The 27,253-nt window shown below is 38.2% G+C and overlaps 1 protein-coding gene across 5 annotated transcripts in view; it reads left to right on the top strand.

Annotated features, from left to right (window-relative positions):
• Positions 1-27,253, top strand: part of TMEM117 (transmembrane protein 117) — a 508,588-nt gene that overhangs the window by 176,733 nt on the left and 304,602 nt on the right. Inside the window, exon 1 of one of the 5 annotated variants that reach the window (XM_040488385.1) lies at positions 13,405-13,426. The exons of the other annotated variants lie outside the window; for them this stretch is intronic. The gene's annotated coding sequence lies outside the window, so the exon portion shown is untranslated. Of the gene's footprint in view, positions 1-13,404; positions 13,427-27,253 lie in introns of those variants that run through there. 5 annotated transcript variants of the gene reach the window in all.

The following is a 27,253-nucleotide window of genomic DNA, read 5'->3' as shown; positions in this document are numbered from 1 at the left end:
ATCTAGCTGTACTGCTCAGTCCCCCTTTCAGTCCTATGAGTAACTTTGCTAGTATAAACTCTAATATGGTTCAAAGGGACTGGTATGAAAAACAAAGACTTCGGAAATCCCAGGGTTTTTGAAGCTGTGTGTCAGGAACCTGGGACAAAATCAAATATGTATTTTTTTACCATACCGCCACCCTTGAATCTTAGGAGTGGTTGGGACCTGTTGTCCAAGGACCCCAGCCAAAAGAGAGACAGGAAAATCTCATTAAACATCCTGTAACATGGTGAAAGTGCAACAGAATTATTTCAGTGTCATTATTAGTTTAGATAGAACAAGTATGGCTTTATTTAAATCTGGATGGGAGAACTTTAAATGTTCTTGGAATTTTTTTTTCACCAAGTTAGGTAATTATAAGTGAAAGGAGGGGCACCTGGGTGGCGCAGTCGGTTAAGCGTCCGACTTCAGCCAGGTCACGATCTCACAGTCCGTGAGTTCGAGCCCCACGTCGGGCTCTGGGGTGATGGCTCAGAGCCTGGAGCCTGTTTCCGATTCTGTGTCTCCCTCTCTCTCTGCCCCTCCCCCGTTCATGCTCTGTCTCTCTCTGTCCCAAAAATAAATAAAACGTTGAAAAAAAAATTAAAAAAAAATAAGTGAAAGGAAATGATGCAGATCAAAGAACTTCTTGAAAAATTGCATGCCTGATAACTAGTGACATATTTTTAATATTTGCTGTAAACATCCTGAAGGTCTTGCCTTTGGTGAACTGATTTGAATGGAGATCCCCTGGATGTCAAGGCTTTCAGATTAATGACATATATTGAGAAAGATATTTTCCTATTTTGAAAGGTTTGTATGTAGAAAGAATATGTGGCTATAAATCTTAATCAAGGATTGGAAAGGAATCATTTATCTGGTAATTTGTAAATTTTCAAAGATGTCTGAGGGAATTAAAATGCTTTGAATTTGAAGATAATCTTGGGGTCATATTGAAACTTCTGGGAAGTCTGTTCTTTTCCATAGTCTGGAAATCGATTTTCTTACAAATCTCCCTGAATATATGAACAATCAGTTCTGAAATGCAACTGAACTGTGGCAAAGGGTTGGTTATGATAATTGCAAAATCTGCTCAGAGAGGTTATCTTAAAAACCATATGGCATATTTCAAAAAAAGATGTCTACAAATAAAATTTGAAAACTTTGGAATTCTTTACAAAGTATGTTTTAAATATCAGAAGTACCTTGTTATCACTGGGAGCATAGTTTTCCTATTAGCTTTTAGGCTTGTGAGGTAGGATGTGCAATGACTGATATTTTCTTTATAAGCAGCAATAAAGATTGTTGATGTAGACTTTACCTAGTCCCCCCAAAAGGTCCACATCCCCAAATACCATCCGCGTATGCAGCCGAGCCACAGCTGTAAGCTAACCTTAAGATAGTTATCAGAGAGCTCTTTGTTTATAAGTAGACAATTGGATAATTCAAATCAAAGTGTAGCATAGAAAACAATTTAGAACAAGGAAAGTATAAATCTGCGGTACAAACTCTACTCAAACAGTTATTAGGGAGCTTTTTATCCTGTAAAAATTAAATAGAGACAGGAAAATTTACATTAGACAAAACTTGTATTAAATAAAAAGTTTATATATCTTTACTAACTATTTGTGTTGATAACATTTTTTTTAATGAAAATACACACTTAGGTGAAAAATAAATAACTGTTGGAAACAGACGTCCAGCCTCAGAGATACTGTAATCCTTTATCTATGTTTCCTATCACACACCTAAAATCACTTGAGTTATAATAAAAATCATACAAATTCACTGTAGAAAAAATTTTAAAATATGGGTAGTTAAAAATCAACCCTAGGGAAAAAAAATTGTGAATAAAAACATGGAGTCTGGAACCAGACTGCTTGAGTTCAAATCCTGGCATGTCTGCCTACTAGCTCTGTGACATCAGTAGGGTTTGCTTCCCTCTCTGTGCCTTGATTTTCCTCATTTGTAAAGTGGTAATAATAATAATACCTTTATTATAAGGTTAGTATTAAGATTAAATTAGTTAATATTTTCAAAGTGCTTAGAACAGTGTCTGAAACATGAGTGCCATATAAATATATTTTAAATAAGATACAAACACATCATCTTTAAGCAAAAAATTTATCCTACTGTATATCTTGTTCCTGTTTTTTTTGCCTATGTTATAATCATTTCTTATGTCTTTAATATATTATGCAATTTATCTTTAAAAGCTTAAGGCAATTTATTGTGTTTAATTCAAAAATGATATAAATTATTATACCTATAGCTTGTTTTTAGCTCTATATTTTTTAAAAGAAAGTCATGATACACAAAATGAGTAAATGCTGTTGGAAAATGGTGCTGGTGGACTTGCTCAATGCAGGGTTGCCACAAACCTTCAATTTGTAAAAAATGCAATATCTGCAAAGTGCAATAAAGCAAAGTGGAATGAAATGAAAAAAAAAGTCATGGTAACAGAACAAAACAAAGTTTTAGGACAAACTGTGAGAAGTGGAATTATAAGATATATACATGTATACACATTTATAAACATTTATTTTTTATAAAATAATAAATTGCTTTTTCTCGCATCTTACTCATTTTCTTCCCAGGATCAGTGAATGAGGATACTGACACCTCTTTTCAAATCTCCGTTCCCAAACTACTTATTTATACTATGTTGGAAAACTTTCTCATCTGTCGAGTTAACATTTTAGTTTATATTATAATCTCTTTTCTAGAGATTGTTTTAAGGTCTTAATTACACTTACCTAAAGAGAAAGTTGGAAGGAATTTTGCAATGTTAATAACAGTTACAGGTGTTAGAATACAGCTTTGAGAAAGTGTGTGGCAACTTTAGCGGATAGCAGGAACTTGAGCCTGACTGTCTCTTTTGTATTGTAACATAAATTATACTTAAAGAACAACTGTGAAAGTGGGTGACACAGGAAGAAAAATGAGTAATAGGTTGTTTATTCAACCTGAAAATAACAACTAACACTATGTGCCAAGCACTGTGCTAAGTGATATGTGTGTGTATGTATTATTTAATGTATATGCATGTGTGTGTGTATCTTCCATATATATTTTACATAATTTCAAGTTTTCATAATAAGCTTATAGGACAAGCTATATTATTATCCAAATTTTACAAAGAAACCTAGGCACAGAGATTTTATAACTTGCTGTGTTTCCATATCCATATCCATCACCCATAATGGTGGAGCCTCAATTTAAACCCAGGCAGCCTAGCATCAGAATCTGTGGCCAACACATCTTGCCTTCCCAAATTCCTATTTCCAGGAATCAAAGAAGAGAAGGAGCCACATATTTTGGGTTGGGGGAGCATTTCCTTCAGAAAGCGGAGCTATAAATGGAGCCTGTGACATTGTTTTAAAGATTGAGAAATAGCAGGCACATTAAGGTCACCTGAAGGCTTAATGAGCCGGGTGTGAAGTAAGTAAGGTTTTGGTGCCATTGAAGCCTGGCACAAGCTGTTCTGCAGAGCAGACGTGAGCAGGCACCTCTATGCAAGGTGTGGAAATGGATGCAAAAGCTCTGATCAAAGCAAGTCTCACGCCTGTGGGTTATCGCTGACTCTCTGGAAGAAAGCCAGATAGCTCAACCCTACTTGTGTCTAGGACTTTTTGAAGGAAATTACTTTAAATAATGGCTGTCTTCCTTTTAGGTAGCTTAAAGAGTTGTGTCTTACAATGAAGTGTTAAATCTAAGATGGTGGCTGTGTTCCGTGAATCCCTGCCCTCATTAGAAAAGTGAGCTGTAGGGGCGCCTGGGTGGCGCAGTCGGTTAAGCGTCCGACTTCAACCAGGTCACGATCTCGCGGTCTGTGAGTTCGAGCACCGCGTCAGGCTCTGGGCTGATGGCTCAGAGCCTGGAGCCTGTTTCCGATTCTGTGTCTCCCTCTCTCTCTGCCCCTCCCCCGTTCATGCTCTGTCTCTCTCTGTCCCAAAAATAAATAAACGTTGAAAAAAAAAAAAGTGAGCTGTGTATCTAAATCGCCACGTTGGTAAGAGTGTGTCTTCTGAATGCACCGTTTGTTCAACAAAAATGTCCTGCTCTTAAGAAACGTCTAGAGGGAGGCAAGTAACACGAGATAATGACAGACAGGGAATAAGTGCTGTGAGGAGACAAGGGGCTATGAAGAACCGTTTTGTGGATCTCCCCAAACTGCACGCATACACCACTCATATCCCTGAAAGAGAGTAAAAGATTCCCCCCTAATCAGCATATACTGGTGGATAATGTCACAGATGTTCTGAAGAAAATTTGCCATAAAAAGTCAGTGCTATGACTAAGTGTTTTGGATAAAAATATAGAAGGTATATGGCGAGCCAGTAGATTAAAAACTAAAGATTAATCTTAAAAAGTCAATACAAATTATTGAGGGGCAGCCTAAAGAGCATAGTTGAAAGTGTGTAGAGATCTTGATTCTGGCCCTAATTCTGATGAGCTGCGTGGCTGTGGGTGAAACTATGCTCTTCTGTTCCTTGATTTATTTATCTGGAAATAGAAATACAAAATACTGGTCAGGATAAAATTGAATAACAAAGCTTGCATGCAGCTGATTTATTTTGCATTAAATGGTGTCTGTATTTTAAGCAGTGGGGACTGGGTCTGGTCTAATACCTGTACAGGCTTCAATTCACAATATCAGGATTTCACCAGTTTTTCCAATTTTATTTAAGTGAAGTTACTCTATGCAAAAATAAATCATTGCTGAAACATTTTTTTAATTCCCATTATGTTGATAAGAAGCCATTTGAGGGCAGCTGTGTTTCATTATTTATTTTTATTCAATATTTAATTTGGAGAGAACCAACAATATAGAGGTGTAGGAAATAGAGATGCTCTTTTCTGAAACAATCATCATACTTGTTATTGACATCAGATACTGGGCAATTTAACTTGCTCAAAATAATATATTCACCAAGAATCTCAGCAGCCTCTAGTCAAAAATGAAAGCTCACCTATACAACAAGAGATAGTCAAATCATTACGACAAAATCTGAAACCTATATTTTCTCACTGAACATGATCTTTTATAATCACAATAGAAAGCTATTTCACCAGGTGCGACCCGGGAAGGCATCAGTAGGTGATGTTACCTGGATCAGTTTTTCTATGTCGTGAATGCCAATGAAATCATTTTCCAGGTTTCTGTATTTTTCTGCAGTTGATACTGAACTGAACACTGCTTCTTATTTTCAGGATACTTCCTCCTTAACATTGTCTCAAGCAGTTAACAAATTCATATACTGAAGAAGTAAAAGTTGTCATGGTGATTTAAAAAAAAAAAACCCACACACAGAGATACATTCACTCTGAATAGTGTTTCTTCTTCCGCAGGAAAGTGGTTTCTGTAATGTACATATAATTATTACAATAAACTGAACTGTGGATATGAAGCAAGTATAATCTGAGCTCTGTAGACTCATATGGATTCTGCTGTTAAACCCTTTCTTCAGCTCTTTTGTTCACTGTACTGTCAACATATTTAGTACATTTCTCCTCTGTAAACTTTGCAGATCAGAGAAACCAACTGTATGAATCAAAGAAGGAAGGAATACATTTTAGTGTATTCAAAGTAGTTATAATTTAGAAATAAATTGGAATAACAGGTGAATTTATAAGAAAATGGCTGTTGTGACCCACCTGGTCACTTTATCAAAATTTCTTTAAGAGAACATGTATAAATAAATAACTGAAAGAATTTTATTTATTTATTTAGCAAATTCCCCATTGTTACGAGGAGAGAAGCACAGTTTTTGAGACAGTTCTGTCAATAGCTGTGCTAGCAAATGAATGTATTGCTGTAGTTTAAGGATGTGTGATAACCTCACTATTTCTTTTTGGGGAGGTCCTTACTTTAAAAAAAGGTGTAAATGGGTTATGGCATCCATTTTGTAAGTAATTTACAAAAGTTTGCACTATTTTACCTCTTGTCACATTGAAGAAATAAGGCATAATTTTCATTTTGTCAGCAAATCACTCTATGACAGTCAAGTGTCTACATAGTGTATACAGCAACATTCTCTAATGGGTTGCAGGTCCCCTATGAGAACTTGCAGTGTGCTCATTAAAATTACAGCAACAGAAAAAGCAGAATAAATTGCCACCAAGTATTTGACTATGACATTTATATGTATTTCTTCTTGACATGCCTATGGGCATGTCACTGTAAATTGTCCATGAGGATTGTAGTGACAGCTTTATGGACTAAAATTAGAGACCTAGCCTCTCACTTGGCTAAATGGTGACAGCCTAAATAAGAAGAACATAGTGAAAATATCTTATGTGTAGCTGCATAATTCTGTTATGACACATTTTAGGCATAGACTATCCCAAGTACCTTGGGAACTTGCAACAAGAAATGAGAAAGTGAGTGTCATCAAAAGATTTCCAGTATGACAAATATGAAGGCTCCTAGCCCTGGAACAATTACACATGCAACAATAGCACCTACCTCTTAAGAATAATGTGAGAATAAGCGAAAGCTCCTAGCCCAGAGACTGGGGTGCATGGGAGTCTTCATAGATGTGGAATTTTTCCTTCTCTTCTAGGATTGCCCCTTGTTTTCCTTTACCAAACCATGTAGGGAAGCTAATGTGAAGCATAGAGGTGTGAGGTCAACTGTAAGCACTGCCAACACTCAGAAGGAAAGTTTGTAGCAACTGCCGGAGGATTCAGGGAGAAGTGGAACTTGACCTAGTTTTTGAAGAAACTTGGAGCTTACATTAAGTTGGGGAAATGCAGAGAGTAGTGTAGGCAAGAGGGCCTGAGAGACCAAGGAGGCTGGGCAGCGGGAGCTGACCAGGTATTTCTGAGGTACGATGGAGGAGCAGCTGAGGTTGGAGGCTGATTGCAGAGGGCTTCGACATGATATGCCCAGAAGACTGTAGACTTTGTTTCCCAGGCATTGGGGAAGTTGTTGAATAATTTTGCTTGCTGGAGTAATGGCAGCATTTAGGGAGAAAAGTTTGTTAGGAGAGGAGCAATTTTCAGGGATAAGAAGATTTATTTTTAGGCATATGAAGATAGACAAGAGGGAGGCACAGAAACATTGGAAGAAGGTTAGGGCTGTATATGTCAAAGCCATAGAGTTTTGAGTTTTCAGAGAGAGAGAGAGAGGGAGAGAGAAAAGAAGAAGAAGGAGGAGAAGGAGAGGAGGAGGAGGAGACATTGAAGCAGAGAGAGAACAAGGTCTTAACTGATTTTGACATATGCTCATGTTTAGCAGATAGGAAGAGGCAAAACCCATGAAAGATAGAATAAAGGAAGGTCACTAAGGAAAAAGGTCACTGTGACAAAAAAGAAGATTGTCACATGGGCTGGGGGGAGGAGTGACTCTTACTCATCTACTAGGTTCAGTCTGTGTATGGTTGGCTTTAACTCGCTTTATTTCCGTAACAAACCCAGTGAAATATGATCACCAAATTCTAGCTCAGAGAAAGAGGCTTTGGTTATTAAATTGGGTTGTGCAATTTTCAAGTGGCAATTGGATTGGAACAAAAGATTATCTGACTTCAAGCTCTGCTTTATGATTATATCCCCAAAACAAGAGTTTAAAGAGGAAGGAAAGTTTAAAATAAGGCCCTGAGAAGACACATAACAGAAAGAAAATTAAAGAAATCCATTGGCTTTGGTAGTTAAAGAGATTTTTGGTGAAGTTCAAGAAAATCATTTCAGGGGTGCCTGGGTAGTTCAGTTTAAGCATCTAACTCTTTATTTCAGCTCAGGTCATGATCTCACAGTTTGTGGGTTTAAGCCCCACATCAGGCTCTGTGCTGACAGTGTGGAGTCTGCTTGGGATTCTCTGTCTCCTTCTCTCTGCTCCTCCCCTGCTCATTCCCTTTCTCTCTCTCAAAAATCAATAAATATTTTTTTTAAAAAGGAAGTCATTTCAATTGAGAGTTGAAAAAATTCATTGCAGGGTTATTAAGGAGGAGTTTGTGGTTAGCAATCAGAGGCAGAGGACGTATATTCTCTGGAGAAGTTGGGCAGTACAAAAGAGAAATATGATGGTAGACCTTTGGTGTTTAGCATCAGAGAAGGGTTTGGGGCAATGGTATGGAGAACATTTTAGAACTTTTCTGAGAAGGTGGTTAAGAGGAAGCTACTGGAGCTTGGATAGGCGGTGTTTTATATTGAAGCAAAAACATTTACTCTGTAAGATAAATGAGGGAGAAAGAGGAAAGACTGGTCTCAGCACTTTCTAGTGGGAGGATTTCCAGGCAAGATACGGTGGCTGAGGTCAAGGAGAGAGATTGAGGAAGAGGTGCATTTAATGCAGATTTTTCTGAGTGAAAACGTATGCTTTGTGTGACACGACACCTTCTGTAATCCTCACGCATTTCAGCAAAACTACACACTCTGAGATGTACTTGGTGTGATTAGTTGTTTTTTCATCTGGCAAGATTTACAGCAATGTTGGTGAAGTACTGAAACAGTCACCCCATAAGGAGAAGAGCCCATATTCACGAGCATTTAATTTATCATGGTTGTTGTGTATTGCTTTAAGATTATAAAGATTTATGGGGTAGAGGAGGGAAGCAGTAGAGAGCAAGAGATTGAAGGTACAGTGAGAGATTAGATGGATTCGAAAAATAGGTTTTTAGGTTGGGAGTAAGAGGTGGCCATCTTTTTCTCAGAGGAAAGGGAGGAAGAAGGAGAAGCTTGGGAAATTCAGAGTGATAATTTAAAGTGAAGTGACTATGTTGCCTAGGAGAACTTGGGGAGAGACACTCAAAATGGGAATTTATGCCCAGATGACCTTCATCATATCCTCTGTGCCACTGGGGAGTGGTGCCATTTGCTGGCATGAGGAACTCGGGCTGAATGTATGGCTTGAGGAAGGAAAATATTTTGGCCCATCTGATTGAACAAATGATTAAAACTACTGCCAAGCAGCAGAGAAAGATAGTTTTGAATGCCATTGCGTTACTTCTACAAACTTTTCTATCAGTGTTGCCATTTGGAGTAGAAATGAAGAAAGTCTAGGGATATATTTAGGTAGGAAGGACTACATGCCTCAGATTATATCGGGAGTGCTATTGCCAACTTTGTGTGAAAGAAATGGTTAGGTATATGCCAGTTTGCTTTAAAAAGGAAGGCCCACTAACTAAATTTGTATGTCTTACGACATTTAATTAAAGTATCTATATAAGGTGTTTGCATCGTCTATGATACCCCCATTTTGTGCCTCACTGATTCTGCCCTTGGTGGAATTATCCCATTGTGAGTAATCCCCATTAATGTGTTCAGTGTTTTGATCATGATGGGCTATATTACAGTGTGTTTCATGGCAGTTCTCTACCTTTTATCCCTTGTAAGAGGAACTTCTGGGTTTCAAGTTCTCCCCCTGAAGGAATAGGCCTGGGAGCCAACTGGTTTTTAACCAGTTGGACCTCGTCTGCCCTAAACCACAGCTGATTGGAATATAGGAATTCCCCTGACGCAGGACAGCTAAGCTGCAGTTAGTGACTTATGATCCATGGCCTGGCAGGAAAAGATGAGCTAAACCAATAAGATTCTCCCCCTGGGGAATCTTATGTGATAAATGCTAAGAAGCTGCAAGAGGTTACTGAAATGGAGAGGGTGTCTAGAAGTCTACTTGTGGCCATAATGGTGGGATAGTCATGATTCCACAGCCAGTTTCTAAAAGGACCTTAAGATGTAATCCTAGAAATATAATCTTAACAGTTTGTTTTCGTTTTTTAAAGCACATTAACTCTCCATCAGGTGCCGTAGGAGCCTCACGAGGTCTTTTCCCTGGAACAGTTGGGAATTTAACTGGAACTGAAACAGTATCTTCCCTCCTTCTGTGGAAAGTCCTCGGAAAACTCGTAATGAGACAGAGACCCAAAACCCCATCTTTAAGAATCTTTTGTCCTCTTCTTTTCAAAAACCCAAGCAATGAAATTTTACTATTTCTTCAATACAAAATTCTTTCTATTTTGAAGCAAGAAGGAATTTTTAGGAGTATGAAAGAATGCCACAGAGCCATTAAATCCCTCACTGACAGTTTGTATTCTCTGCATAACCTTGAATATTTTATTAGGGATGCCAGTTTGCTTTTCAAAACGCAATCTTACTGCTAAAAGTAACCTCCAATCTATTTGCCAGTTGAAAAAGTTTCTCTGTGGTTAAATAGGATACAAATATGTCAATCCTGGCTTTGTTTCTTTACATTGTGCCTACTCTATTTCATCCTTGGAGGATGTAATAAAGCCAATTAAAATTATATGCAATTTTCTGACGTTTATAAAAGATGCATGGCTCTGAGGGAGAAAAGTGGCTAAAGGTGGTTGCTAGGGACAACCAACAAAGAGGCTATAAATTAATAGACTTGCTCCTTTTAAATATGTCATTAATCAAGTGGAAAGGAGGTAAATTTAAAATATTTCTTAGAGGAAGAATTTTTCCCATTTTAGGGAGACTCTAAACATTTGTATGCCAAGGTGAACTCATCAGCCTCTTGGAGGTCTCCTTGAAGGGATTACTGAGAAGCAATTCTAGAAAGAGACCTATGTCTTTTTGGATCAAAAAAGAAAGCCACGAAGCGTGATATGATTCTCTAAAAAGAGAGATGATGACAAACTTCTGGAGTCAAGCCAAAATTAAGTAGGTCATGGAGGAGAGGGTTTCTCCTTAAAGCCATCAGAACAGTGTGAATCAGTTGATATGATTTCTCTTTTACTTTCAAAAAGTTTAAAGGGTGTCTGCTTAAATATAGATGCTTATTTTTATTCTTTGAAAAATTAAAAAAAATATTTAAAATTGATATCCAATTATTTAGTACATGGTGCAACTATGATTTCAGGAGTAGGTTCCTTAAATGCCCCTTACCCATTTAGCCCATCCCCCCCTCCCAAATCCCCCCAGTAACCCTCTGTTTGTTCTCCATATTTGAGAGTCTCTTATGTTTTGTCCCCCTCCTTGTTTTTATATTACTTTGCTTCCTTTCCCTTATGTTCATCTGTTCTGTGTCTTAAAGTCCTCATATGAATGAAGTCATATGATATTTGTCTTTCTCTGACTGACTAATTTCGCTTAGCATAATACACTCTAGTTCCGTCCACAAAGTTGCAAATGGCAAGATTTCATTCTTTTTGATTGCCGAGTAATACTCCAATGTATATATATAACACATCTTCTTTATCCATTCATCCATTGATGGACATTTGGGCTCTTTCCATACTTTGGCTATTGTTGATAGTGCTGCTATAAACATTGGGGTGCATGTGCCCCTTCGAAACAGCACACCTGTATCCCTTGGATAAATGCCTGGTAGTGCAATTGCTGGGTCATAGGGTAGTTCTATTTTTAATATTTTGAGGAACCTCCATACTGTTTTCCAGAGTGGCTTCACCAGTTTGCATTCCCACCAGCAGTGCAAAAGAGATCCTCTTTCTCTGTATAGATGCTTATTTTAAGTTGAACCTTAGCTATTTGCATGATATGTATTTTTTTAATTGGAAAGGGTTTGGAAGCTCAAGCTAATTTATTATTTCAATAAAGCTTGCAATTTAGACCAGAAACTAACCCATGATTCTGCCACTTACTGGTACTGAAGTTATTTAGATGGCAGGCGTATTCTGTCAAGTGGCTCCTGGCAGAAGTGGGCATGTTCTCAGTCTGTTAGTGAGGGTTTCTCTGCCGTGGCTTCTAGTTTCATTTGTATGATTCAGTTGATCGGTTGCTTTACAGTCGCTTTTCTTTCAAGCAGAGGTTTTCTCCTGAATACTGTGATTGCCAATGTGATGTGATAAACTACTATTTCTCTAGTTGTTTTAAGCTTCTTGCTAGAAGCTTATGCTTAATTTAGTGCTCAATAACAATAACACTTTTCATTTACTTTTAGTAATATGACCTGCAAAAGTAAATAGTAAACTATAAACTCCACTCTCCTCAATGTCAAAAACAGTTTCAGGGACATATTTAGAGTTCAATAAATATTTCTTGAACAATTGCATGAATAGAGCATTGAGAAATGCATATATGATTATTGGATTGTATATATAATTATATAATTGATATATTATAATATTATAATAATATATATTAGATGTTTTAGATTATATATAGTTAGATTATATATATATATAATATATATTATATAATATATATATTATATATAGATGTTTTAGATTATATATAGATTATATATATATAATTATATATATTATTATGTATATTATATATATACATATATATACATATATATGTATATATATATTATATATGTGTGTGTGTATATATATATATATATATATATATGATGTTTATTTATTTATTTTGAGAGAGACAGAGAGAGCCCAGCAGGGGAGGGGCAGAGAGTGAGGGAGAGAGAGAGTCCCAATTAGGCTTTTCCCTGACAGCACAGACAGTTTGATGTGGGTCTCAAACCCACAAACTGCAAGATTGTGACCAGAACCGAAATCAAAAGCTGGATGCTTAACCAACTGAGCCACCCAGGCACCCCATAGGATTATATTTTTAAGGAAAAAATAAAACCCCAACCATTCACAAATTTTATTTGGTAAAAATTCATGTAAAGCTGTTAGGGTAAAGGGCTTTATAAACCGTGCTGAACAAAATTGTTCTGACAGACCAGAAGGGAAGGACTTCACATGGTGAGCAACAGAAATGATGAGATAATGAATATCTCACTCATGTGCAGATCAACTCGTGTGCAGTTGAAACTCAGCAAAGTGGGGCAGGGGTTTACATTAATGTCCAGTTAGGATTTGGGGGAAGTTCAGGTGAGGAATCTGGCAGGGGTTTGAGGGATAAGTAAACGAGATCATGGGGACTGGCCTTAGCTTTAGAAGTGAAAGTGTATTGAGCATCCTCTGGACCTGTTTGTAGACTTGTTGAATTTCCTGCTGACTTAGTGAGCCAGAGTAAGCAAGCTAAATGTTTTGAGTCACCCGTGTCACCCGTTGTGTTTTGAAGCAATTGCTTAATTGGAGGAAACTCCAGGCCTTGAAGAATGTGGGCTTTATTTAGTTGGTAGGGACTTTTGTAAATTGGCATAGGGGTCTAGCTGCGATGGCAGCCAGTTGTCACAGTTAACTGTCTTTCTTGACTCTTACCAAGGAGTTTGAGCCCACCCAAAGAGCTTGGGATAAAGTAGAAAGAGGAATAACCATTAAGGTGTTTATTCTTCATGACTTTTAATTGTGGTTATTTATGTAATGGTTTACTATGCATGTGACTTGTTTAAAAATGCCCTCAAATCACTTTTGGAAGTTCATGACATAAATGATAATTTTTAAAAGCCATTGATCTTTTCACAGTTCAGAAAAGTATAAAGCCTCAAGTGTTCAGTCAGCTTCGTGAGTGAAACCTATACTTGGCAGGAAATATAGGGGATCCATACTGATTTAAAAAGTTACAGGTAAGTGAAGCAGTGCTGGGCAGGGGGAACTTTTGCAGTTTGATTGGGTTAGAAGAAAGGCCTCACTGAAAGATACCATTTCAGCAAAGACCTGGAGGAAGAAAGGGAATGAGCCTGGCAGATATCTAAAGAGGGGAACCTTCCAAGTGGAGGAAAGAGTAAAGAAAAAAAAAAATGCTTTAGATAGGAATGTACCTAGTGTGTTGAGTCAAAACCCAAGAGTGAGCCAGGTCAGGGGAAGATGGCTGGAGATGAGGCCAGGGAGTTCACAAAGGGGAAATCGCATAGGGCTTTTTCGGTCCTTGGGAAGACAGCCTTTCCCCTGAGTGAGGTAGGTGTCATTGGAAGTGTTTTGAAGCAAAAAAGTGACACAATCTGACTTAAGTTTTAAAAGGGATTATTCTGGGAGGGGGGGGCGCCTGGGTGGCTCAGTCAGTTAAACATCCAGTTTTGGCTCAGGTCATGATCCCATGGTCCACGAGTTCGAAACCCTGCATTGGGCTCTGTGCTGACAGCTCAGAGCCTGGAGCCTGCTTCAGATTCTGTGTCTCCCTTGCTCTCTGCCTCTTGCCCACTCAGACTCTGTCTCTGTCTCTGTCTCTGTCTCTCTCTCAAAAATAAAATAAAAACATAAAAGTGATTATTCTGGCTTCTATCATTATCTCAGTTAGGAATACATTTGGCTGCAAGAACAGAATAACTAATAGTAGTTAAAATGAATACGAATTGTTTTTTCTTGTATTTCTTTTTGATGAAGGACCTTCTTGGAATCCTTCACTGTTACCATGACACCATCAGAGATCAAGCCCTTTCTATGGTTCTTTTCCATCACCTTCTACCTGTTGGCTTTTCTCCTTGTGCTCATTGCCCCACGGTTATAGCATGTCTGGCTGCTGTAGCTCCAGGCGTCACATCTTTGTTCAAGGCAGAAAGAAGGAAAGAAAGGCAACACTTAACCGTACCTACAAGGAAAGCTTTCCTTCCGTGTAACAGGCCATTTGTGCTTCTGAGAGAGAATGAGGAATAAAAATACTCGTTTTCTTAGCTCTTACTGAAGAGGTGGGAAAAGGACTTGGGAATAGTTGCTGGGTCAGTCAACCTGTGTTTGGCAGTTACGATTCATTATATCTGTTATATGTGATTCATTATATCTGCTGTATCAATTTATTAGCCTCTTCCGTGCACATTTGCTCATTGGGGTCCTGTAACGATCCTTTGGGAGAAAGCAAGGAAGGACAGTAAGCTCCATTTCAGAGATAAGACAAAGCCCAGAGAAGCGCCTGCCTCCCAGGTATTTTAATGACAGGGCAGGGAATAGAACAGATGTCACCGACTTGCATTCATTCATTAGTTCCTGGCACCTAACTTTAGAGTCATATGAAAAGTCTGGATTCTCTTCCCGTGGACACATTGCCATTTGCATCCAGCCTCCTCTAGCAAATGAGAGGCTAGTAGAGGGTCTCTGCTCTCTCCAGGGTTGGAGACTGTGATAACACTGTCACTTTTTTTCTGGTTATCTTGAGTTCTGAGCTGCTGGAGGCAATGCAGGAAGACTGAGGAGTAAAGAAAAGCATTATTCTAGGGAGGGAAGAGGGAGAGTCACCCTTGTGGCCCTGAGACATACTGGAGAGCATTCCTGAAAATCCGTGGATAGAATGCTGCTTGCAGAAACATTTGAAATGCACCTGAAGAGCTCTCGGTGTAAAGAAGGTATATTTTCATTAGTTTTGTGAATTGTGTAATTATTTTATAAAGATAACAGTTGCCCTTTGCTTTTGACTAAATCCGTGGTTTTCTAGGTGAGATTTACTTAAAGCTGGGTTTCCAAGTAGCTCTGAGAAGCAGAACAGCTGCGCTCCGTGCCAGACAGGCGTTTTTTTCCTCCTGTCTCAGAGTCGATGCAGCTGGGAGAGGCTCGTGTTGCTCTCCAGATCCATCTTCTGTCCAGGTGCACATTCATCCTTCCCCTTCACAAGACGGATGCTGTTTTGTCTGGGAGACCTTGGGACCAAAGTAATTAATGACCCACGGCTCCAACTTGGCTACAAAAGAATACAGCGAGGCCCTAAGTTTAGGCAAAAAGGAGTAACAATGTAAGACATTATGAGGAATGGGAATTTTGATTTATTTAGGGTGCTGGGAGCATAAACTGCATTTAATCCTTACAGCGTGTATGAGGTGTTACTCTTTTTTTTTTTTTTACCATTTTCTGTTTTCTAGATAAATAAACTGAAATTTAGAGATAATTAAATTACTTCACGTTACAGCCACTGAACAACAAAGCCTGGGATTTGGATCCAAGCATATTCTAGTTATCCAGATACTGAAAGCTTCCTGTAGTGCCCTGCACACTTTAGCAAAACTAGGGAAAAAACAAGAAAGGTGACGAAATGCTATGGGGTCTTGGGCTGAATTAAAAAATATACCAAATGTATCCTATAAATGGAATTTGTTAGGGCCTGGTGCAAGTCAGTGTAGTTGGTTCTCAAATTTTTGTGTGCTTAAAAAAAAATCACAGGAGTTTCTTTAAATTTAGGTTTCTGGGGGGCGCCTGGGTGGCTGAGTCGGTTAAGCATCCAACTTTGGCCTAGGCCGCGATCTCATGGTTTGTAGGTTCGAGCCTTGCGTCGGGCTCTGTGCTGACAGCTCAGAGCCTGGAACCTGCTTCAGATTCTGTGTCTCCCTCTCTCCCTGCCCCTCCCCCGCTCACACTTTAGTATGTCTCCCTCTCAAATATAAATAAATGTTAAAAAAAACTTGGGGCGCCTGGGTGGCGCAGTCGGTTAAGCGTCCGACTTCAGCCAGGTCACGATCTCGCGGTCCGTGAGTTCGAGCCCCGCGTCAGGCTCTGGGCTGATGGCTCGGAGCCTGGAGCCTGTTTCCGATTCTGTGTCTCCCTCTCTCTCTGCCCCTCCCCCGTTCATGCTCTGTCTCTCTCTGTCCCAAAAATAAAAAAAAAACAAAAAAAACAAAAAAAAAAAACGTTGAAAAAAAAAAACTTAAATTTAGGTTTCTGGGCTTCCAACTCAGAGGTTGTGGTTAAGTAGGGTTGCTGCAGACTCTGGGAATCCACATTTTAGTAAGTGTCTAGATGACTTTGATGCACGTTTTCTGCAAGTGACATTTTGGGAAATACTGCTTGAAATTGAAATTCAATAGTCAGTACCTCCCCAGGCATTCAGGAGGCTTCTGGCTTCTCATCCAAGTGTTGGTAGAAAATGGATTGATGCACTGTGCGTGAATGAAGATAAACAGGATTTCTCCAATGGAGGTCTTGCCATTTATTCCGATTTGGCATTTAGAACTTAGAGAAGACATAGAGGAAAAGCAGCCCCCTTTTAGGTAAGAATATAGAAATTAAAAAAAATACAAAGAGGGAAATGTACAGCTCTCTTTACTTTTTTCCTTTACTTTGATTGTATAATTTTTTATTTCCCCCACACAGCCAGACACACAAGAAGAGATTCTCAGAGGATGCTAAAAATATTGCTCTTGTCACCACAGACTCACATCCCCTTTGCTTGCTTGCTTTCTGAATTCTTAGTAGAGAGGATGTCTTGGGTCTTTTGCCTCGTGTCTCTTTCTGGCAAGAATGAGGTTCTGAGTTACTTTTGAGATAGGTCTTTGCCTCTCTGGTCAAATCCACCAAATCTGCATTAAGGCCACATCCGGGTCTCCCGGATGTTATGCAGATCTGGTGTCGGCTCAGGCCGAGTGGTTTTATTTTAAATAGGGAGCTCACCCTGGCGATGAAAAGAACAAAACAAAGGACCCAAGGTTGTAGTCCTGAATAAAAGTGTGTTCCTTTATGCAGCAGATGTTTGAGGGGGCTGTCGTTTGTCAGATATGGGCCAGGTGCTGAGCTGATAAAATAATTAGTGATTAAAAGAATTGAGTTAGAAGATCACATTGTTTTGGTTTCTTGTTGTAAACCTTTAAAATCTGCTTACATTTTCTATATTATAAGCTTATTTAAAAATCTTTTTTTATGTTTATTTTTGAGAGAGAGAGGGAGAGAGAGAGAGAACGGGGGAGGGGCAGAGAAAGATGGAGAGACAGACTCTGAAGCAGGCTCCAGGCTCTGAGCTCTCAGCACAGAGCCCAACCTGGGGCTCAAACCCACGAGCCCTGAGATCATGATCTGAGCCGAAGTCGGACGCTTGACCAACTGAGTCACCCAGGCGCCGCTTAAACATCTTAAAACTTAATCTTTTTGAGCATTTACTGTGCCTGGTGCCTGGAGAATTATAAGGTGACAGAGTCCAGGAGCATGGACTTGAGTCAAACCAACCGTGGTCTTATCTTGCTTCTGCTTCCTATCAGCTAGGTAAACTCAGGCAAGTTCCTGCCCTCCTCTGAGCCCAATCTTTAAAAAAGCTGTAAAGTATAAAGGATCTTTTGAAAGATGAAAAAACTAAAGAATGTAAAGCATTTGGCATGTATTTAGTATTTAATAAATTTCAGTTAATATTATTATTGAGGTTTCTCAGCTGCCCTTAAGGAGCCTGTAGCACAGCTAGGGACACAGATACATCCTTATTTAAAGGCTTACTGAAAGGGAGCATGTGAGTACAAGATCAGTCAGAGCAACAGAAGTGCTGTTGGAGGTCAAAACCAGGGGAGGTGTTGAAAGGAACCTCTTAGAAGAGCCTGGCCTAAAGATATAATAGTGTATGAAGTCACCCTCTGACTATGTTTGCAAACTCACCCTCAGTGCACAGTATTCTCTTTTGAGCTACACAAATTGAGAAATATTGTATGGTAAAATTAAAGGATGTGTGCTTATTTAATCTAGGAACATGGTTCTTAATGTTTCTAGTCCATGAGCTATGTTGGAAAGGAAAAAAATCACACACACACACACACATATACACACACACACATACGCACACACACATAAGATAATAAAACTGATGATAGGCATTTTGTTTTTTTAATTGTTATTGTCCCAATATGCCTCACAGAGGGGTTAGAGGAAGCAATATTGATTAAACGTGCTGATGAACGAATGCCATTTCCCTATTTTCTAATTGGTTTTGCAAAGTTACAAACAAAAGCACTTTTTGTTAAAAAAAACAACTTATCTGGAATGGGAGGACTGGTAACTTTTGAAGTTCTATCAGCTGCATTATAGCCATGGTGATTAGTCAGAATGGGACACTTTTGAGAATAAACAGGGATTCTTTATTAACAGGTGGAGACAACATATGTCTACCTGGGTTGTCCTGGGTAGATAGGAATATATGGGTAGCCTGATTATAGTTTTTATATGTCAAACATCTATCACTAGTCCTTTCTTAGTTAATATCAAAAATAAATTCATGGCTCCTATAAAAAATAAGCTTATAAAGCCTCAGTCATACATATGTGAGAAACGTGTTTAAAATAAAAGGAAGAAATCAAAATTAATATTCATTGAATGCTTATTTGCTAGGCATTATCTCAATCAGATATAAAGCTCAGAGAGATATGTAAATTCGTCATTTTCATTGCTGGTAAGTAAGAGATATAAATAAATGAAGCTTTAATTCCTGATCTGTCTGATTTGGGACTTCATTAGAACATATATTGACAGTTCTGGTCTAAAGCAGAAAGATGTTTCACAACCATGTTGTAAAAATTGTTATTCTTAGAAAAATTCAGTGTCTCAGAAACATCAAGAGAATTTCAGAGGAGGAGGTAAGATTGGGCCTTTCCATGAAGGCCAGGGTCTCTCTTCCTGGAATCCCTAAGAATATGGGAGCATTCCTTACTTGAGGTAATTTAGAAAAAAATTAGAAAGTGGTAAGAACTGTTATTCATGTACACTAACGCATTGTTTTTCCTAGTTTGTCTCTTCTTCGCTCCAAAGATTCATTCCATTTTCTCAGAAGTTGAGTGTTTTCAACTTACTGTGTTTTTCCACGGTGATAAATGCTGACTTCTTACACTGGTTCAGTAGTAACCTAGAGACTAGCCCAGAGTTATTTGTGATTCCCGTCTTGAACCTGAGCTATACTCTCCCCTTAGGTTTTGGCCAAGACCAGGCACATCTGGACAATGAGACTGTAGCATGGGGAGTAGAGCCGGTGACCTTGAAGGTAGGAGCGTAGCACTGGCTGGAGTCAGACCTCTGTTTTCAAATCCTGATTTGGGCATGCAATGGGTGTGAGGCCTTGGGTACTTCACTTCTCTGGGCAGGTCTGGCTTCATGGACTTATGACCTGTTCAGTTGCATACAAGTCTTGGCAGGAGAACCCTTCTCTTGGTTTAATGCTTTGCTGACCCTATCTTGAAATTTGTGATATTTTTTGAACAAGGAGCCCTACACTTTCATTTTGTACTAGATCTAGCAGATTATGTAGCAGGTCTTATATCTAAGCCTTAATCATTTGTAAAACAGGGATAGTAATATTTTCTTCATCTTAGGGTTCACAGGATTCTCCTAGGAAAGGATGTACCTGCCACTGGGAAAGTAGAGTCAGGCAGTGAGTTTAATCCAGACTGGCTCATTCATTAAAAGGAAAGGTTGAACTTGGCTGTCGTACAGTGTCTACCTCTCACATTGTTTGTTGGCTTAGCTAGCTGTGGACATGTGCCATGGGATGGGAAGAGGGAAAATCAAAGAGCTCTTTTAGATGAAAATATCTAGGAGACGTTAGAAGGGTGAGGCAGCCTTGTATGAAATTATGGTCACTCGGTGAAAATTAGGGAGAGGTTTCATTTTTAGTAGAGCAAAGCTGAGCTTTGCTACCACAGTTTTGGTGCTGACATTGGCACCATAGCTTGGTAGATTCCCATTGGTCAAGTGTAAGAGGCCGTGCCAACGGTGGTGGTCAAGTTCCCTTTTAGGTTATGAAGGACCCAGAGAACCAAGCAGCAGATACAACCACCACCACTATAACCACGAAGATGAACTCACATCATTGTGGGCGAAGAGGAGGAAATTGATGAATGCCAGGTGGTTCCTCAGGCACTGTGTTAAAAACTCTCGTGAGGGGTGCCTGGGTGGCCCAGTTGGTTAAGCATCCAACTCTTGATTTCAGCTCAGATCATGATCTCATGGTTCATAAGATCCAACACCATGTCTCGCTGATTCTCTTGGGATTCTCTTTCCCCCCCCCTCTGCCCATAACCCCTCAAATAAATAAATAAATAAATAAATAAATAAATAAATAACTCATGTGAGACATTTTCTGCAGTCTCTGAGAAATAGTTAGATTGGAATTTGCAAGGGGCTGGATGTACTTTAAAAGCCATTGAGGGAATGATATCAGAAAGGTAGATAGATTGTTGATAAAATTAAGATCTGTCTTGTATTCTGAGTTACTGTAGTTTGTCACATATAAGCTACCTCAACGTGTTAGCTTCTTTTGCTTCTATTAATTGATCAGGAGAAGAAATGGATTTCAATAATACATAAAGCAACATAACATTCAAGCAAATCCTAACCTGAACACTAAATGCAAGGAAAAAACAATACTTAATAACAATGTTAACTAATTCATCTCCTCTTTATAAAAAACAATAATGGATTATTGCTGCGATGTTAACAGATTTTTTTATTTCTTGCTCACACCTCTCAACCCATGAAGTTGAAGTCTCTTAGGATGCAAGTGTGGTATCCTGTTTACGATCTTACATTTATACTGTAAATTTAAGTATGGATAGCAAATCAGGACATATCTTCAATAAGCCAGTGCTGTTATATACTTGAGTCATCAGTGTCCGCAAAAATATGTTAATTTCTGAATATGCATGGATAGAGGAAGTTGTCCTTTTAATAGTTGAACTCCGGTGTCGGAGATAAAGACCTCTGAGAGCAGGATGGATGAAGAACTGATGGCAGATTTACTGTAGCAAGTCGGAAGAGAGCCCAGTAGGAGAGACCAAAACAATAGAAACGAAATCAAGTCCACCACCCATTCTGGGAAGCAGTGAAGGTAAGGATAGGACTTAAACCATTGATTTGACACTTTGGGCAATGTATTAAAAAACAAACTAAGAAGCAGATTTCCCAGTCTGTCGTGACTGCCACTGAGAAGAAATATGCCATTTAACAAGTACTTTGCCCAGGTGTTTTCGCTCCTACCAGCTGGCAACTACAGAATGTAGTACTGTCTTATACTCACCAGGAGACATTACAACAAGTTCCTGGGGAGTTAACAAATAGAAAATACCCAGGCCTGCTCAGCGGGAACGAAGCTTTAATATTCTTAACCTGCTGAAGGCAGTGGAAAGTGTTCATTAGAACAGTTGCTCAAATGAGTCACATTTATATTGCCTTTCTAACCTGTGTGTCTTTACTGAATGCTGTGCTGAAGCTGGCATCTCCACAGGTGCAACTTGCTTTGACCTGGTCGAGAACTCTGCTCTGAAGTTTTACAGAATTTAGAGAGCTTTGTTCTTCATTTAATGTCTGAGGCATTTTAGTTTATAATCTATGTGAGAATGTTTACCAAAAAGATCGTGGGTTTTTTTTTCTTTTTTTGCTTCCTTTTGAATGATCTGAGCTAAACTTACTTCTTAGAAACATAAACAATTGCTTGAATTAATACATTTTTCTAGTCCTTTAAGTGACCAGACAGATATAATGACATACTTCAACCTGGAGCATGGTTAATTCACTGCATCTTTATGTTGATCTGAAAAGAATGACTCCTGGATTTCATTTTGAAATACCATCTGCTAAATTGTTAAATTATGTTTTAAGCTTTTTATTTTTTAAATGAAGGCTTACTTTCTAAGAACAACTTAGAAGCATTAAGATAATTTCTCTTGCAGTTGTGACCTTGAGAAAGATGCAGAATGTTCCTGCTTCATGATTTTGGCAGAGTCCTTCAACCTAAAATGATTTCAACAGCATAATTTTGTTATTCCATTTGCTGACAGTTCCAGGTTCCTGGTACATACTTTATATTTTCTTATTCATAGAACATTTTTTCTTTTCAAAGACATATAGCTTTAGAAATTCTCTGATACTGAAATGTGTTGTTGTACTTATATTACACAAACTCAAAGAGAAACTTGAGGGAGAAAACACTCAATATTTCCTTGACATTTTCTACATGCTTGTGGCTCCAAAGAAATGTAAAACCAAGAGAAAGAATTCAGAAAGAAAAATTACAGAAATTAAGTAATCGTAACTTCCATGTTGATGATAAAAACTCAGAAAAAGGATATTATCCAAAATGCTTAATTTTAATAAGTGGAACACCATTTATTTAAAATATATTTTCGGGACGCCTGGATGGCTTAGTTTAGCGTCCTACTCTTGATTTCTGCTCAGATCATGATCTCATGGTTTGTGATTTCGAGCCCCACATTGGGCTCTATGCTGTCCATGTGGAGCTTGCTTGGAATTCTCTCTCTCTCTCTCTCTCTCTCTCTCTCTCTCTCTCAAAATAAATAAACTTAAAAATATAAAAGTCATTTTCATATTATTGAAACTTTTTTTCAACTAATGTTTTGCAAGAGCACATCTTTGGAGCAGAGAGTATGCTGACTATCCATACTATTTAAGATCTCACAGAACTATCTGATTTCTTATAGTAGTTAATAAAACCATATCAAATAATTTAAATTGGATGAGCTAGCTGAGAGTAGAAGCCATACAACACACATGAAATAGCTCTTTAGCATTCTAGGAGAAGCAACTCTCCTCAGCTGGATATTCCATTTCAACAACACTTATGACACACAGCGGGGTCACACATAGTGGGTCATTTGCAGCAGAGGATGTACTCTGTGGGCAGCTCAAGGGCATATGCATGATTGGATGAGCCACAGGGAAGGCACTTTGGACTCAACTTGCAATATATTTGCTTTTACTTGCTTAAATTCCAATGTTTAAAGATACATCAAGCTGTTTGGATAAGGAAGATCCAATGAACTCAACATAAGATTTCAGGAGAGCAAAGGGAAACATACTATAAAATTATTCATCCTCAGAGAGGTTCTTTTTATAATGACTTCAAATTAAATACAATAAAGGAATTTTTTCTGTAAGTATATTGAGGTTCGGTAATTCTGACAAATACCATCTTAGAACCTTTAAAACTCCATGAGAAACACACAGTTGGTTTTTTTTAATGTCATGCATAAAAATGATAGTTTTTAGAAAGAGACTTTTCTGAAAGAGAATATATTCTAAGCCAGGTTTGGCAAACTATGGCTCATGGGCCAAATCCTGTTTATTTTGTATGGTCCATGAGCTAGGAATGATTTTCACTTTTTTTTTTTTTTAAAGGCTAACATTCATTGAATACTTATTCCAGAGCAGGTGCTACATGTCTTAATTCATTTAATCTTCACTGTACTCTAATGAGGTTGACACTGTTATCATCCCCATTTATCAGTGAGGAGATGGGAACAGAGAGATACAGGGTCACTCAGCTAATAAGTGATAGAGCCAGGGTACGGGCAGGTTTGACTCCATAATCCATGCTTTCAACCAGCACACTGTACTACCTCTGAAACCTAAGGCCCTAAGCCCCAGGGGGGTATTTATATCATTGTACCACTTGCTTTATCCTTACTTCCCCAGCAGCTCTCTCCAGATCTATCTTTGGCTCCAAACAAAGGAAACTCTTTTCCATTCTTTTAATCTTTGCAGGCTGTGGGTTGTCGCTAGGTTTGTCCCACTGACAAGACTGCTTTACTCCCATCTCTACCTTTCCAGATCCTGTCCACCCTTCAAGAACTAGTCTTTACTAGTAATGACTAGCCAGAAGATAAGGTGCTAATTATAACACCAAAACTTCTAGCTACCGACTAAATGAAGAAGACTTCACAGAATCATAGGAGAAAAGTTGAATGAGTGGATAAATAAACTTGAATATATTTTTAAATGGTTGGAAAAAGAAGGATTATCATGACATATGAAGATTACGTGACACGTAGATTGCAGTGTGCATAAATACAGTGTTATTGGAACCTAGTGATGATCTTTCATCACTAGACATCACTAGTCATCACTAGACATCACTAGACATTATGTATTGTCTGTTACGTATGGCTGCTTTTAGGCTGTAACGGCAGGCTAGCATTGTTGCAACAGACCATCAAGCCTACAAAGCTTACGGTATTTACTACCTGGCGCTTTACAGAGAATGTTTGCCAAGTTTTGTTCCAAATTACTTAATTTCTGATTTTGATCTATAATTGTGTAATGAAAAAGTAAGTCTTTGTTGTTAAACTAGACTTATGTCGTAATTATGCGCTAACAAACATTATGAACACATAGTGTATCAGATATGGTATTATTCTGCATTTGCGTGACATGTAGTAGGTTCCCAATAAATATTTTTTTAAGAAGTAGATGAATAAATTGACACAGAAAGCTGAAAAATATCGCTTTTAGAAGAATGATCCATTTTGGTCATGTACTTTTTTTTTTTTTGATTTAGTTTAAGCTGTAGTTTTTGAAGACTTGTTTCATTTAGTAATATTTGTCATGTCCCTGAAGCAATTTATTGCCATAAATTTGAAAACAATACATTTGTGGAATCACAAATTTGTGTCTGATTTAACTCAGCTAAATGTAATCCTAATTAGATGTGTGGTGTTCTAGTATTTCATGTTCGCAATTCATTTTTTATGGTTCCTCTGTACCATGCTGTATTAAAAATATATGCAAATCTCTATGATTATTCACATTGAGAGGCAGAAGCTTCTGTGATCAGTAATCATCCATTTATACATAAAGAAATTGATTTGTAGAGAATCAATAATTAGATGGCCTTGGAATATAAATCTGAGATTTCTGCTGGAGAATGGCTTTCTTCTGATGGACTCTTCTTTAAGTTCTGAGTCTGAGGCTTCCATGATTATTGATTATAATTGTTTTTAAAGTTAATGACTCCCCTGGGACTTCTTTTGAGACTGGAATAAGTCCAAAATGCAAAACTTCTGACTGAGTTAGTAAACAAATAAATCTCTAATCTCATCAAACAGGTTCTTTATTGGAAGCTGTGTCAATTAGAAACACGGTGTCTCATAACTCCATTAATAAAATAACATCAGCATAATTTAATAAGTCACATATGCACATTAAGGTTTTAGAGCCAAGGCCAGCATTACTGTGAGGAGTTAGCTATATAAGTCTTAATGTGAGAAACTTTTAGAATGCATAGAGATACCTGAAAAACTCTTCTAGATAAAGAATACTAAAGTGTCTTTTAATTTCCTTTTATGAAATTTTGGCTGTGTATTTGACATGTAAGAACATTTGAACAAATGTTACCTTGATGCCATATTAACCTTTATTTACAGTTTGATATAAAATAAAAATTGTATCTATGTTATTTACAAGCATGGGTTCTATGGTAGTGTAAAAATTTTTGAGTAAGAGTCAGAAAAGGATTTAGGGGCTGCTGGGTGGCTCAGTCGGTTAAATGTCTGACTTCGGTTCAGGTCCTTGTCTCATGGTTTGTGAGTTCGAGACCTGCCCTGTCAGTGCAGAGCCTGTTTGGGATTCTCTCTCTCCCTCTCTCTCTGTCCTTCCCCCACTTGTACTTTTTCTCTGTCTCTCTCAAAAATAAATAAACTTAAAAAAAGGATTAAAACATTTTTTAATGTTTATTTATTTTTGAGAGAGAGAGAGACAGAGCATGAGCATGAGAGGGGCAGAGAAAGAGGGAGACACAGAATCCGAAGCAGGCTCTAGGCTCTGAGCTGTTAGCATAGGGCCCAATGTGGACCTCAAACTCACAAACCTCGAGATCATGACCTGAGCCAAAATCAGACACTTACCTGACTGAGCCACCCCGGAACTACAAAAGACCCCAAATAGCCAACGCAACCTTGAAAAAGAAAGTCAAAGCTGGAGGTATCACAATTCCAGACTTCAGGATATATTATTACAAAGCTGTCATGATCAAAACGGTATGGAACTGGCACAAAAATAGAAACACAGATCAATAGAAGAGAATATAAAAACCCAGAAATGAACCTACAACTATATGGTCAATTATTCTTCAACAAAGCAGGAAAGAATATCGATGGGAAAGAAGACAGTCTCTTCAACAAATGAGGCTGAAAAACTGGACAACAAAGTGCAAAAGAATGAAACTTTCTTATACCATACAGAAAAATAAATTCAAAATGGATTAAAAACCTAAATGTGAGACTTGAAACCAAAAAAATCATAGAGAACATAATCAGTAACCTCTTTGGCATCAACCATAGCAACTTCTTTCTAGATATGGCTCCTGAAGCAAGGGAAACAAAAACAAAAATAAACTGTCGGGACTTCATCAAAATAAAAGGCCTTTCCACAGCAAAGGAAACAACCAACAAAACTAAAAGGCAGCCTGCAGAATGGGAGAAGATATTTGCAAATGACATATTTGATAAAGGATTAGTATTGAAAACATAAAGAACTTATAAAACTCAACACCCCCAAAAAATCCAATTAAAAAATGGGCAGAAGACACGGATAGACATTTTTCCAGAGAAGACATACAGATGACCAACGGACACGTGAAAAGATTTTCATCATCACTGGTCATCAGGGAAATGTAAATCAGAACCACAATGAGATAACACCTACCGTATCAGAATGGCTAAAATCAACAACACAGAAACAGCAGATTTTGGCAAAGATATGGAGACAGGGGAACGCTTTTGCACTGTTGGTGAGAATGCAAACTCTATTAGTGTTTTTGTTTTCCAGTAGTGGAATTACTGGGTCATATCATACAGTACTTCTGTTTAACTTTTTGAGGAACCTCCGTACTGTTTTCCACAGTGGTTGCACAAACTTACATTCTCCCCAACAGTGCATAAGGATTCCTTTTTTTCTTTACATCTTCACCAACATGTTATTTTTTGTCCTCTTTTTTTTTT

This window comes from Herpailurus yagouaroundi, unplaced genomic scaffold (assembly GCF_014898765.1).
Source record: "Herpailurus yagouaroundi ecotype Mexico unplaced genomic scaffold, PumYag 166, whole genome shotgun sequence".
Classification (NCBI taxonomy): Eukaryota; Metazoa; Chordata; class Mammalia; order Carnivora; family Felidae; genus Herpailurus; species Herpailurus yagouaroundi.
This window is presented reverse-complemented; position numbering and strand designations above follow the sequence as displayed.